The sequence below is a fragment of the Oreochromis aureus genome, linkage group 1 (assembly GCF_013358895.1).
Source record: "Oreochromis aureus strain Israel breed Guangdong linkage group 1, ZZ_aureus, whole genome shotgun sequence".
NCBI classification, from domain to species: domain Eukaryota; kingdom Metazoa; phylum Chordata; class Actinopteri; order Cichliformes; family Cichlidae; genus Oreochromis; species Oreochromis aureus.
In genome coordinates, this window is record NC_052942.1 from 40711512 (window position 1) to 40725574 (window position 14063).

The following is a 14063-nucleotide window of genomic DNA, read 5'->3' on the forward strand; positions in this document are numbered from 1 at the left end:
AGGTCAGAAACCTTCAGTTTGCATGAATTTTGTTTCATATAACAGGTGAACAGGTGAACTGCTCACCTGGTGGACGCTAAACAGATGATCCATTACAATAAAACTTAGACTGGTGTCTCTCGTGTGCCCACCACAAAAGAACAGATAATAAAAAATTAATAAATCAGGAGATAATAGATTTTATGATAGTCCTGATGGGGGCTGTGTGCGGGGTGAAAGCTGTTCCTCAGTCTGTTTGTGTGGGATTGTCTGCATCGTTTGCTCGATGGAGGAAGTTTGAGTACAGGGCGACGGGGTGTAGGTCACCTCACGGTGTAGGTGCTTCAGCTGTGCAGCTTCTGACCCGCCCGTGATGGCGTTCGTGACGATGTTCTCAGTGGTGATCCTGTAGAAGTTCAGCAGCAGATTCCCGGGGAGCCGGCGTGCTTCAGCTTCCGTAGGAAGAACAGCCTTTGTTGGGCTTTTTTGTTTTTGTTTTTTTGACCAGGCTGGAGGTGTTGCAGGTTCAGCCCCAACAGACGGACGGACGGCGTTCCTCCACACACAACTGCTGGGTTCTACTTTCTGTTCTGCTCGAGTCTGTGACTAACTCTTTGGTGCCACCTTAAGCTTGTAAGTTTGACGACTGTTGCATCATCTGCAGATTTTATTATAGTGGTGGATGGGGGTGTGTTCGTGGGTGGAGACTCGGACACAGCCCTGTGGGGTCCCCGTGTTCAGGATTATGGTTAAAGAGGGGCGTCTCTCCTCTCTGTGTGAAGGTCCAGTACCCATGAACGCAGCGAGGAACCTCGGCCATGTTTGTAGTTCATTGTAGTTTTACGGTGTTGAATGCGGAGCACAGAAAGCATGACTGTGGTTTCTTCTCTGTGTCGACGCGCTGTGGTGGCCGAGGTGGCAAACACTTGGTAATAAAATGAGAATAAATTCAGCACTTTGGGGATTTTCATCTTTGGACAAAGCCACAAACTTCCAGATGTTTCTGTGGGCTCTGACTGGTTCTTTTTTTAAAACCCAGCATTTGTCAGACTGTGGAGGCACTGCGGGTGGAGCGTGGACACCAGCCTCGAGTCAGACTTGAATATTAAAGGTTTATCAGCGTTGAAGCTCAGATTTATGGGCTCTTTTGCTTTGATGGTGTATTTTAGCTGATGAGTGAAGACTGTGAGGTGATCTGTTATTTCAGTTGGAGAGAAAAATCTGAATCTCTGCTTTGAAGTTTGGAAATCTCCCTCTGGCTCCATTTCAGGAAACGTGCGACTCGGAGCGGGAAGAGGTTTGATGCAGGAGTCCGGAGCCAAAGCTGCAGCGATTAGTGTTGCGTTGGAGCCAGAGAATCACGCCATCAGCCATTTTTAATACGATGGGAAATCTTCGAGGCTTCGTTCTGTTTATCTGAAGGAACGTCGGGACGGTGTCACTGTCTGCGACGCTTTGTGACGAGACGGGAAACAGTGGGCTCATCTCTGTGCTCGGGTCAGACGCACAGATGTTTCTGTGATTCAACACCGAGAAATGTTTTTATTCCCTCAGGCTGATCCAGAACTTTTACCCAGAATGCACTTTGTTTCCTCCAGTGAATGATCAGAAAACCAATCAAACATCCCGGGGTACGGAGGACCAGGAGGACCAAAATGAAGTAAATAATATGTTGCTAAATAATTCATTAAATGTGGCATTAATTAATTACAGTTTGAAAAAATAAATTTTAAATAAATGAATCATCAACTCAAAACACGAGAACATGGTTCTCAGCCGGAAACGGTGCGGTGCCTCCTTCAGGTCGAGTGACTACACCAGGTCCCAGACTTTAATAGAACTCAGCTCGACTTGGTTTTGGTTGTTTTCCATTAATATCGAGTACCACCTAACGTGCAGGGTACTGTAACGTCAGTTGTATTTAATACAAACGGGCGAAGGTTTACCTGCTGCTTGGTGTATGGTGTTTTGTCAGACTCATATGTATTAAAAGTACCTGGTACCAGGTAATACCACCGAATGGTTGAGCCCAGCTGAGGAAGTACTGGTGGAAAGAGGCTACAAGTGTCTCGGGGTCTTGTTCATGATGGAGGGGAGAGTGGAGCATGAGACTCACAGACAGATCGGGGCAGCCCCCTCAGTGATGACAGGGCTGGGCTGTGTTCCTACCCTCACCCACAGTCGCGGCTAACCGTGTTTCTTTTGAGAGGGGGTGGGGCTCTTCCTTAGAGATGGGGTGGAGCAGTCCCGTCATTCGAGAGGGACTCGGAGTAGAGCTGTTGCTCCTCCACGTCCACTGGGAGGAGGCCCTGTGGAGAGATGGCGTCTGTCATCTGACTGGATAAACTGGAAGAGGTGGGCGGGGTGAGGGAAGTCTGGGCTTCTGTGCTCAGACCCAAACTGGGAGAAGTGGTAGGAAATAGATCTATGAATAATTAAGCGTGCCATCAAATTTATTGAAAGTTGGAAGATAATAAAAAACATATAAAATACACATTGAATTGATTATTTAATGATTTATTTATTTGTTTATTTCGGCACTCATGGTCCTCCATACAGGTACCAGTGCTGGATCTGTTCCTGTCACAGATACTAAACTGGTGCATGGTTTATTCAAACTGTGACTATGATGCTGCTGCAAAAACAGGTTTAGTCTTCAGACTGTGGGTCCTGCTTTCTCTGTGAAATATGTTTGTTTTCCATTTTGAACAGTTTGAAGACGTAACGACGGCTCAAACATAATAAAAGTCAAATCTCGACCCACGTCAGAGGACTCGGTGGCTCTATGAGCTCTGAAATGTTCATGAGATGAAAAGTTTTTCATGTCTTCATTAAAAATTGTGAAGTTTTTGTACATAAAGAATGAGCTGACTGTGGGGGTCAGGTGGGAGGCGCTGATTGGCTGTTCATACGTGGATTCCCTTCTCCTTGTCTCATCCACACTGATGCAGCTCAGCAGCTTTCAGAAACACGAGGGAGGAGCAGGAAGAGGAAGAGGGGAACCTCACTCGACACCTTTCATCTGCAGCGCGGCGACGAGCCGCCACACTCGATGTGTAGCTTGTGTTTCAGAGTGTGAGTCACAGCAGGAGATTTCAGCCGTTATAGTGAAATCATGATGGGAGAGGACCAGTGTGAGTACGATCCCAGCGTGCTGCTGCTTCTTCCTCTCTTGTTTCAGGTTTCAGGCCCACAGAGCTGGTTCTCATTAGAGGAGAGAGCACACGCGCTGACTCACTGCACAAAGTTTGGCGAGCGCTGGGGGAAATCCTTTGTAGCGGCATGCTGTATCTTTTTTACGTCCACATTCACATAAATCAGCTCGGCGAGCACACAGACCCCTCCCTCCGTTCCTCTGTCGTCTCGGGCTCGTTTGAGCTCCTCAGGTCGGTTCACAGAGATGAGCAGACGTTAGTGCCGACGTAAACGGAAGAAGATCGGCCCGATCGTTTTGTTTGCAGCGTTGAGGTTTACATTAGTCAAAGCTGGGGCTGTGCAGCTACGGTCAGCGAGGACAGATGCTCTGTCAAAGCCTTTATTACCCCGCGGTCTCGCGTGTGTGTTTTATGGGCCCTGTGATGACAGAGGGTGGGGTTCACATGGAGGTTGTACAAAGAAAGAAGGAGGCAAATGCAGTCAGGAGGACGGTGAAGAGCTGGAAGACAGGAAGTAAAGCCAGGATGGTTTGGCGTGGTAGTGAGTGTGTTTGCAGAGTCGTCTGCAGCTGTTGAAGCCTCAGATGGTTCTCATGTGCAAACTGCAGCCCGAGTGTATCCTCCACTCTTGTGGGTAACCTGGAACTAAATGAGGTTTGTGGAACTGGCTGCCAGATGACGAGGCATGGAGGTTTGGTCCTTTTTAGTGTTGGAGTCATTTAAAGTGCACAAGTCTGTTTCTGTCACGACTCTGATGTTCCTCTGTTTACTCGTTCCTAAATGCAGCCTGGAGCTCACCTGTGTTGGTTGAGACCAGTTTAAGCTCATATTGTTTTCAGCGGTCACGCTTACCCAGGTACAGGTAAAGGGGGGGGAACCTGAAGACGCCGCGGCCATGGAGTCAAGTCTTTTATGCTTCCTTGAGTCTTTCCTTGACGGGTGCATGTTTAGTTGGTATGTTGTAACCTAAAATCTAATAAATATCAAACCAACACGCTGAGCCGTTCCCAAACTGGTCGAGAGACGTAATCCCTCCTTACGGTAGAGCGTACCCAAACACGTCACCCACCAGGCATGCTGGGTGACACTGGACCACTTCATCTGCCTCCTTTTGATGTGGAGGCGCAGCAGCTCCATCAGTTAGATGTGTGTTAACACATGGGTGTGTCAGTGGCTTAACAGGTTTGATTTTTATCCACCCAGGAGAATGGATCCCATCTGAGATCGATTTCCTTAGTCTTATTTTGAAAGTTCATTTGCTGCCACTCTTTCCTGACCGAGACGCTAACCAGCTCGTCCACATATGAAGCGATGTCTCTGGTGGATATTACGGTCACTGGTTGGACAGGTGACCATCCAGTCCATCATTTGGTAAACTGAAAAGTTTAACCTGCGCACTTTGCACTTCTACACTTTTCCAGCATTCACACTTTGTTGGGCATGTTGAGGCCTCAGCTTTAGAGTTTGGGATCCAGACGTGCTTCTACAGGCTCCTGGAGGTTGGGATGGATTTTGGGATCTCCCCCAGTGGCTTTAAGAAGGATCTCAGCAGAGATCAGGAACTCCTCACACACCGACTCCAGTGTTAAACAGGCGTGGGAACGTGTGGTCTCACTCATTTACTGCTGTAATCTTTGGGGATTCGTGAGAGACGCATTAATAATCAAATAGTCCAAATTAATCCGTCCTCGGTTTTCCCTCAATACAACAAATTATCAGTAAAGTTTCTGTTCATTTGAAGTTGTCAGCACATTTCAGTGAAAACTCTCCGGCTCTGGCTGTACTCATGCAGCGTCGTCGCTGAGCTTCGTGTACCGTGGCCTCATCCATCAGTTTAACGATCAGCTGATCCAAAATAAACTGAGGCTCGATTAGTTGCTCAGAGACATCCGTCACCGTGCTGGCTGGAGAAGCTGACGGTGACAGAAACAGGAAGCGCTTTATTTACAGTGTTGATGCTGCTAAACAGCACTCCTCCTTTAAATAAAGCGGAGACGCTGAAAGACGTCTTTCCTTACTGAACGTGGTGTAATCTGATAGGTTAGCGTGGATTTGCAGCTCAGGAGCCACAACACCTGAGCCCGCCAACATCTTAGATGGGAATGCATGTGCGCTAATAAGCAATGTCAGCTGTTTGTAGTTACGTAAGCAATAATTACTGCTGTGAACATTTGTTGTATGTAAATCTACAGCCTGGCTGTACACAGTTTACTCTCTGTATCGCCTTTCATTGTGTCTCTATTGACAGAACAGAAATAAGCCATGAGTTTGTTTTTCTAACCCTAAAGATGGAGTCCGTAGTAACACAAAGGAGGATTTATTGTTTGCTGTATTTGTGGAGTAAACATATTAAACAGGTTTATTAAATTAATAAAAAACACAAGAGAATTGATGGATGAATAGACAGACTCACTCTTTGACCCTCTTGGCTTCAGCTATTTTTTAGCTTCCATCCACAGACAATATGGCAGGATCCAAATAAAATCCTCAAATTTCACTCACTAAATTAGATCTCAGGCTGTTAGTGCAGTGACCTCACAGCAGCCATGTTATTGGTCACATGATGTCATTAAAATGCTCCACAGGACAAACACAGCCCAGAGGTCCAGTTCAGGTGAAGCTAGCAGACAGCTAGCAGCTACAGCCACCTGTGTCACCATCCACCTGTCAGTCACGCCTCTAATGCATGTTGTTATGAAGCGGGGAATGATCCACAGAGACCAAACCGTTTGTGTATCAGGCTGTAAACGTTAATTTCTGCTGTAAAGTTTGGACATGGGAGTCTACGGGGACTGACTCACTGCTGCCTCTGCTGGACGTTGGAGGAACTGCAGCTTTTAGAGCTTAATGTTTCTGTCCTGGAGGTTCAGCGAGCTGCACTGAGCTGGTTTTCTCTGCTTTTAAAACAGAGATTGCATCTTCTGTGATGTCACTGTGGTGAGTTATTATTCAGTCTTTATTCACGTTTTAATATTTAATGAGGAGCTCTGAACCCGGAGGGCTGAACTCATGTTTTCAACACTGGGGCTGAAATATGGCAGACAGAAACATCCTGAACTTGGTGTTGGTTGAGCAGATAAACAACTTGACAGCACACACAGGGGTGGAGAGAAGCTGTAGCAGGCTGGTGAAAGGATGGAGCTGCAAGTCAGTACAGGCTGCCGGTGAGCAGCACTGACACGTTCCTGCGTGGATGGAAACAGATCGATGTGCTCGTTCCTGTCAGCTGTACACACAAAGGTGCACTCCTCCTCCTCCTTCCTCATCCAGGAGCAGAGTATAAATCAGTTGTGTGTGTGTGCACAGGGTTTTTCCTGCATGGAGGAACGTTTGCACCCCCACCCAAAGAGAATTTAGCCAGCTCCAAGTCCAAAGGAACAGTTTCCAGCACCAAATAGTGCCGGGTGATATTTACCAAAACACATATCTCGACATACACTATGCTGGCAAAAGCCTTCACTCTTCTGCCTTCACACACATATGAACTTGACTGACATCATATTCTTAATCCACAGGGTTTAATGTGACGTCGGCCCGCCCTTTGCAGCAATAACAGCTTCAGCTCTTCTGGGAAGATTTTCCACAGGTTTAGGAGTGTTTGTGGGAAGATCCTTCTTCCAGACCACCTCTGGCTCCATCCCAGAGGTGGTCTGTTGTGTTGAGGTCAGGACTCTGTGCTGGCCGGCCCAGTTCTCCTACACCAGTCTGGCTCATCCATGTTTTTATGGACCTGCTTTGTGCACTGGTGCGCAGCCATGTTGGAACAGGAAGTGGCCATCCCCAAACTGTCCACACAGAACTGGGAGCATGAAATTGTCCAAAGTGTCTCACTCTGCTGCAGCATGAAGAGTTCCTTTCACTGGAACTAAGGGGCCGAGCCCAACTCCAACCCCACACCATAATCCCCCCTCCACCAAACTTTACAGTGCAGTCAGACAAGTACCGTCTCCCTGGCAACCACCAAACCCAGACTCATCCATCAGAGTGCCACAGGGAGAAGTGTGATTGGTCACTCCAGAGAATGCGTCTCCACTGCTCTAGACTCAAGTGGCGGCGCACTTTACACCACTCCATCTGTCGCTTTGCATTACGCTTGGTGTTTAAGGCTTGGATGCAAATAGTTGCCATGGAAACCCATTTCACGAAGCTCTCTGTGCGCTTTTCTTGAGCTAATCCGACGGCCACGTGAAGTCTGGAGGTCTGTAGACTCTGCACAAAGCTGGTGAAGCGCCTCACCTGCTGACCCCGCTCTGGACTACTGGTTCATGTCTGAGCTGCTGTTGTTCCCAATCACTTCCACTTTGTCATAATCCCCCAGTGTCTGGTGGCCCCACTGTGTGGTGACCTCAGTATGTGGTGACCTCGGTGTGTGGTGACCTCAGTGTGTGGTGACCCCTGCAGGTGAGAGTCCCTGCCTGCCTCCGGATGTTGCGTATGAGTTTGTGATGAGGGGTCGGATGGAGCCGAGCGACGTGAGGTGCCGATCCCGGCTGCTGCTCTGGTCGGATCCTCTTTAAAAATTCACGAGTCCTCCTCACCGTCTTTGTCCTCTCTGTCCTGCAGCTGCTTCATCCCCGCGGTGTCTCATTACTGATGACTGACGCGGAATTTGGTTGGAGCCAGTTGAACTGTCTGGATCAGTCGATTCGCCGTTCAGCAGCACAAACACACTCTCAGTCACACCTCTGCTTTCCTAAGCTTTTGCACAGCGCTGGTGCGTCAGCTGCCTCCATGTTTTCACTGATACAAGCTGCTCTCTCACACTGACACTCGGCCCTGAACCTTTCAGGGATTACTTGACAGACAGCTGAACTTTAACCTTGAGAGTGGTCGACAGGTGTGCTGTCACTCTATCCAGGTAGCTTCCTCACCTTTAAATAAAACCATTTCCTGGAGTAGGGGAACTGTTTCCTGCGGTGAGGACACACCGTGGAGGATATCCCGACCTGAAAACATGATTCAGAGCATCTGTCGTTGGTTAGTTCAGCTCTGAAACATGAACGCTTGTTTGCTGTTACAGAGTTTCTCCCACATGGGTCTGTGTTTCACCTTTTATGTGCACCAAATGTCAGGTAAACATTTCTCTTTCCTCTGGGATAAAATCACAACAATATTTTCCCTCATTATCTTTTCTCTGTGTGTTCAGTTCACACCAAGCCCGTGACCCCCTGACCTCCTTTAAAGCAGTGTGCAGGACTTCACTGTAGCGTGACGTTTGCACTGACGACCTCTGCTGCTGCTGAATTTCTCACTTCAGATAATCTGATGAATCAAAAATGCCACCGTTTGTTCCTGGCAGTGCAGCAGGCTGCAGTGTTTATAGGTCTAAGTCGGACTTGCGTGACTGGTTGTCAGAAACACGCCAAGGCTGCTCTGTCTACAGAGACGGAGCGAGAGTCACCTCGGTGTAGCAGACGTTCTCACTTTGATTCTGCTGTCTGAGGCAGCTCACAGCTCGTTAATGACGTCTGCACCTGGTTAACATCTGGATTCATCTTTGTTTAGTAAGCGTAGCTGCTGCACTAACTTATGCCAGAGGGGTAAACTGCAACGCTAGTTTAACTTATCCAGGCTTTCTTAGCTGGCTTGACAAAACCAGAAACCCCAGGCAGAAATATCGGGTATCATGACGGTGGTTATGAAGTTTCTCGGTAAGCCAGGCTTTGTGCATCCGGTCCTGAGTGTACTCACATTAAAAATGGTCCCTATTATCAGGTGATGATGATAAAAATCCACAAAGACCGTAAAAATAAAAGAGTAACAAGGACATGAGATGACTGCTGCAGAAACTCACAAATCTGCCGATTAATGAGTTTATGACCAGATTGATGGCACAGAGCGGGAGGATAAAGATTTTAATCTCTCAGTCAGAAGATTTTTCATGGATTCAATCATTTTCTGTCAGCGCTGCTGTTTGTTTCTGCACATCAGAGCTCTGAAACTTTAACCTGGATCCATGGAAACATTAAAGCTTCCTGTCCCACAGCCTGGTGAGGACACCTGGGAGTGAATGAATGTGATTGGTGGAACCAGGAGAACATCATGTATACATCTTTGGCATGAATGCATGAACATTCAGTGACAGCGTGAAAGATTATGAAGGGGAACTTGGCTGCGTGTGTGTACGTGCATGTGTGTGTGTCTGTGCGTGTGCGTGTGTCTGTGCGTGCGTGCGTGCGTGCATGTGTGTGTGTGTGTGTGTGTGTGCGTGTGCGTGCGTGTGTGTGTCTGTGCGTGTGCGTGCGTGTGTCTGTGCATTTGTGTGTGTGTGTGTGGGTCTGTGCGTGTGTGTCTGTGCATTTGTGTGTGTGTGCATTTGTGTGTGTCTGTGCGTGTGTGTCTGTGCGTGTGTGTCTGTGCGTGTGTGTGTCTGTGCGTGCGTGTGCGTGTGTCTGTGCGTGCGTGTGCGTGCGTGTGCGTGTGTCTGTGCATTGTGTGTGTGTGTGCGTGCGTGTGTGTGTGTCTGTGCGTGCGTCTGTGTGTCTGTGCGTGTGTGCGTGCGTGCGTGTGTCTGTGCATTTGTGTGTGTGTGTGCGTGCGTGTGTCTGTGCGTGCGTGTGTGTGTCTGTGCGTGTGTGCGTGCGTGCGTGTGCGTGTGTCTGTGCATTTGTGTGTGTGTCTGTGCGTGTGTGCGTGCGTGCGTGTGTCTGTGCATTTGTGTGTGTGTGCGTGCGTGTCTGTGCGTGTGTGCGTGTGTCTGTGCGTGTGTGCGTGCGTGCGTGTGCGTGTGTCTGTGCATTTGTGTGTGTGTGTGTGCGTGCGTGTGTGTCTGTGCATTTGTGTGTGTGTGTGTGCGTGCGTGTGTGTGTCTGTGCATTTGTGTGCGTGCGTGTGCGTGCGTGTGTGTCTGTGCATTTGTGTGTGTGTGTGTGCATTTGTGTGTGTCTGTGCGTGTGTGTCTGTGCGTGCGTGTGTCTGTGCGTGCGTGTGTGTGTGTGTGCGTGTGTCTGTGCGTGTGTGCGTGCGTGCGTGTGCGTGTGTCTGTGCATTTGTGTGTGTGTGTGCGTGCGTGTGTGTGTGTCTGTGCGTGCGTGTGTGTGTCTGTGCGTGTGTGCATGCGTGCGTGTGTCTGTGCATTTGCGTGTGTGCATGCGTGCGTGTGTCTGTGCATTTGTGTGTGTGTGTGCGTGCGTGTCTGTGCGTGCGTGTGCGTGTGTCTGTGCGTGCGTGTGTGTGTGTGTGCGTGTGTCTGTGCGTGTGTGCGTGCGTGTGCGTGTGTCTGTGCATTTGTGTGTGTGTGTGCGTGCGTGTGCGTGTGTCTGTGCGTGCGTGTGTGTGTCTGTGCGTGTGTGCGTGCGTGTGCGTGTGTCTGTGCATTTGTGTGTGTGTGTGCGTGCGTGTGCGTGTGTCTGTGCGTGCGTGTGTGTGTCTGTGCGTGTGTGCGTGCGTGCGTGTGTCTGTGCATTTGTGTGTGTGTGTGCGTGCGTGTGTCTGTGCGTGCGTGTGTCTGTGCGTGTGTGCGTGCGTGCGTGTGCGTGTGTCTGTGCATTTGTGTCTGTGTGTGCGTGTGTACGTGTGTGTGCGTGTGTGTGTGTGTGTGCGTGTGCGTGCGTGTGTACGTGTGTGTGCATGTGTGTGCGTGTGTGTGTGTGTGTGTGTACGTGTGTGTGCGTGCAGGAGGTTTTCCTCTCGTTCACGTCTCGTGTTCAGCCCGTGTCGTCGCTCTCTTGTCTGTTTGATTTTTGTCTGCTTCTCTTTCTGCCGTTTGTCTTCCTGACCCTTCTCTTCCTCCTCTTCCTCCTCTCATTAGTCTTCCTCTCCCACACTTCGACCCAGATTCGGGTTTTTCCTGAGTACACTGCTGGGTTTGCTGTTTGACTGGGAGGTGAACTGGAGGATGAGATTTGGGACTGGAGGCGCTGGATGAGTGTCAGGGAGGGATTTAGCGACGCAGCTTGTCGGGGGCAGAGATGGGAAACATGCCGCAGCTTTCCTGCCTCGTTGCTCTTTGTTCATTTTGCAGTTTGGATGTTGGATTCATGTTTAGCCAGCGTGCTGCGGTTCTGACTGCTCATCTCTTTTATGGCTCATTTTAAGAGGATTGGTAGTGAAAGAGTCAAATCTGCTCAGTTTTCCGTCTTGTGTTTCTTGTACTTGGACAGCGCGTAGCACTGCTGCTGTGGACGATTGAGAAATTAATGAACTCCTTTTTGTTCTCTTTGGCCTTTTTCTTCTTCCACAGAATCAAAACTAAAGTCACACGTGTCATATTAATGTTTGAAGTCCATGATGCTGGGAGGTTACTGCAAACATATCACAGTCCTGAGATCATGTTTGTTTTCAGTCAGTCGTGTTCTTTCAGTCCGCTCGGTGATGTTCACGTTGCTGCCTTTGAGTCCCGTCCAGGACCGCAGGTTCCACTTCACCTGTCCCGCCCTCTGACTCCCGCCATGGCTGATTGGACTGGTCCTTCAGTCCCTGCTCCAATCAGACTGCACCGTCAGTCACAGTCATTAACCACGCATACCTGTAGTCCACTATGAGGCATTTGCTGAACCAAATCAAGTCAGTGTTTCTGCTGTTGTCGGTACCTGGAGGGAGCCGTTTGCTTCCTTGGGTTGTGTGGCTGATGTCATGTTTGAGGACAGCGCTTCGTGTTTGCACATCAGCAATGAGACAAACGTACCAGAGTCCAGCCTGCTGTTCATCTGTGAAACGACAGACAGACAGACGGCACTGAGGGAGGAGGAGACCTCAGGCCGCAGCAGAGCTCCGCCTCGACGCGTCCTCTGGGTTAAACCGTGTCAGACTCGGGTTCGAGGTCTGCTGTCAGGACTGACATGGATGTGGTTTCACTCAAGCCTTCAAAGACTCACACAGGATGGAAGAGGATTCATTTATATTTGGAGAGAAGGTGAACGTCATGTTTTAATTAAGTAGTAATTTAAGTATAATAAACACAGTGTGAGCTGAATTAAACAATCCACAGGCCGAGTGAACTCAGAGTTTTATAGATGAAAGGAAAGAGAAGCCAAATAATCTCATACCTCACTTATCTTGTTCCAATAATCAGCCGAAGCCAGAATTCCAGTTGAATTGTGATTAATTGCACAGCCTCAGGCTGAAGGGCCGAATGAAGCAAAGGGACGAAGAGCGATGACGAACTCTTCAAGTCTTAGTTCTGATTTGTGACTCACAACATCATCTCAGACATTTTATTTTTGCATTATTGTGAAAAACAGCCATGTACTTTTCATAGATTGTCAGTTTTTTAGCGCTCGGCTGTAAAAGGCTGCCGGCGTGAACACGATGAGAACGAGGTGACAGAGGTCATCTACTGAAATGTTCTCAGTGACCTCGGCCTCGGTTGCTTCTGCTTTTTTCTCCTCACTTTAACTTTTTGTCCTTTTCTTTGTCTGTTACTGACATATTTTCTGTAGTGATTAATAAAGTTTTCTGATTCTGAAGGACAAGGTCAGAGGTCAAGTTTTCTGAAAATCGCGTGAACACAAATAGAGGAAGACGTCACCTTGGATTCCCAAACTGATGCCATACGTGCATATTTTTTACTATAGCTACATATTTTCTGATACGGTCGTTTGATCGACGCTGTGTTGCCGGCAGCCCGTCCATGTTTCTGATTGGTCAGATGCTGCAAACTCCGCCTCTTGCGTGTGAACACCCTCATGGTCTCACTGGGAAATCCTGAGTTTGTGCTACCCGCAGTGCACAGTTTTGGGAAAGCAACAAATGCGTGCAGATGCGCTCGCCTGCAGGTGGACAGTGATGTCACCACGCGCACATAGAATGCTGATTGGTTTAAAAGCTGACTTGGACAGGAAGAGGAGCGCGAGCGGCGTCATTAACCTGCAGGAGGAGGGGACGGCAGTTTTCAGCCTCGTGTCCTCTCAGGAGTTCAACCAAAGCACAACAACAAACAGATGTTTATGACACTGCCCCCTGCTGACAGCGCAGAGCTACAACACGCAGATGACTGTCCGCAAAGCTCTGGCTGCCAGCCTCCTGGTCCGCTAATCAAACCGATGACCATGTGACCCTGTAGCCTGAGTGATGATGTCAGAGTGGGAGGAGCCAAATAAGGGAAGGATATCCTGGACATGTTGAATCTGCAGGAGCCAGCTGCCGTCTTTAATGTGGCTGTTCAGACACGATGAGGTTTCCAGCCCAGCTGGTTATTTTTACACTAATTACACTCAGTGCAGCACGTCTTTAACTTCATGCCTGGGCTGATGGAGTACGCTGCCTGAAAGCTGTCAGTTTACCTTTGGAGGTCCAACATGTTACCTGTGCAAACAGGGCAACAGAGGCAAAAGGAGAGGGTGTGTTAGTGGTTTTACCCTCCGCTGAGCCCCCAGCTGCTGAAGCTAAACCTGCTTCATTTCCTCTCCTGCTCTGCTGCCTCGCTGAGACTTGTTCCCACAGTCCCACAGCTCCTCAGAAACTTCCTCTGGAGCAGGGAGGGCAGCGGAGGCAGGGGGCTGAGCGAGGGGGCAGGAAGGACCGGAGCTTTTCTTGGCCCGGAGTCTGAGAGGCCAGCTTCACCACAGCCAGCTTCACAGTGTTTTTTTTCCTCCAGGATTTCACAACCCAAGCTGGCACTGACAGCCGAGATAAGATCAACGTTCGGCCGATACAGCACAAATGTGTTTCATTAAGATCCTTCAAGAAAAATACTGACAGACATCGAATACGAGCGATTATTAAAACGCCAGCAGGAAACGATATGAATCCACCCTCAGAGTACACCAGGTATCCAAGTAACGTCACACCCCGCTGCACCTTTACTGCGCCGGGCTCACAGGAAAACTACACCCAGCAGAGACTTTGATTTGGAGCATTGAAAGGCTGCGAGTAGGCGACCATCACGGCGGTGGAGCGGGCCTCCGTCATCGCTGTCTGTGTTTATTTGTTTTCTTTATTTCTTTATTTCATTGATTTTTATGGTTTTTAATACTTTTTATGTTATTA

General features: G+C 48.9%; 1 protein-coding gene across 2 annotated transcripts in view; it reads left to right on the forward strand.

The window, feature by feature from the left end:
• Window positions 1-14063, forward strand: part of ccdc102a (coiled-coil domain containing 102A) — a 53263-nt gene that overhangs the window by 15987 nt on the left and 23213 nt on the right. Inside the window, exon 1 of one of the 2 annotated variants that reach the window (XM_039614130.1) lies at window positions 2987-3113. The exons of the other annotated variant lie outside the window; for it this stretch is intronic. The gene's annotated coding sequence lies outside the window, so the exon portion shown is untranslated. Of the gene's footprint in view, window positions 1-2986; window positions 3114-14063 lie in introns of those variants that run through there. 2 annotated transcript variants of the gene reach the window in all.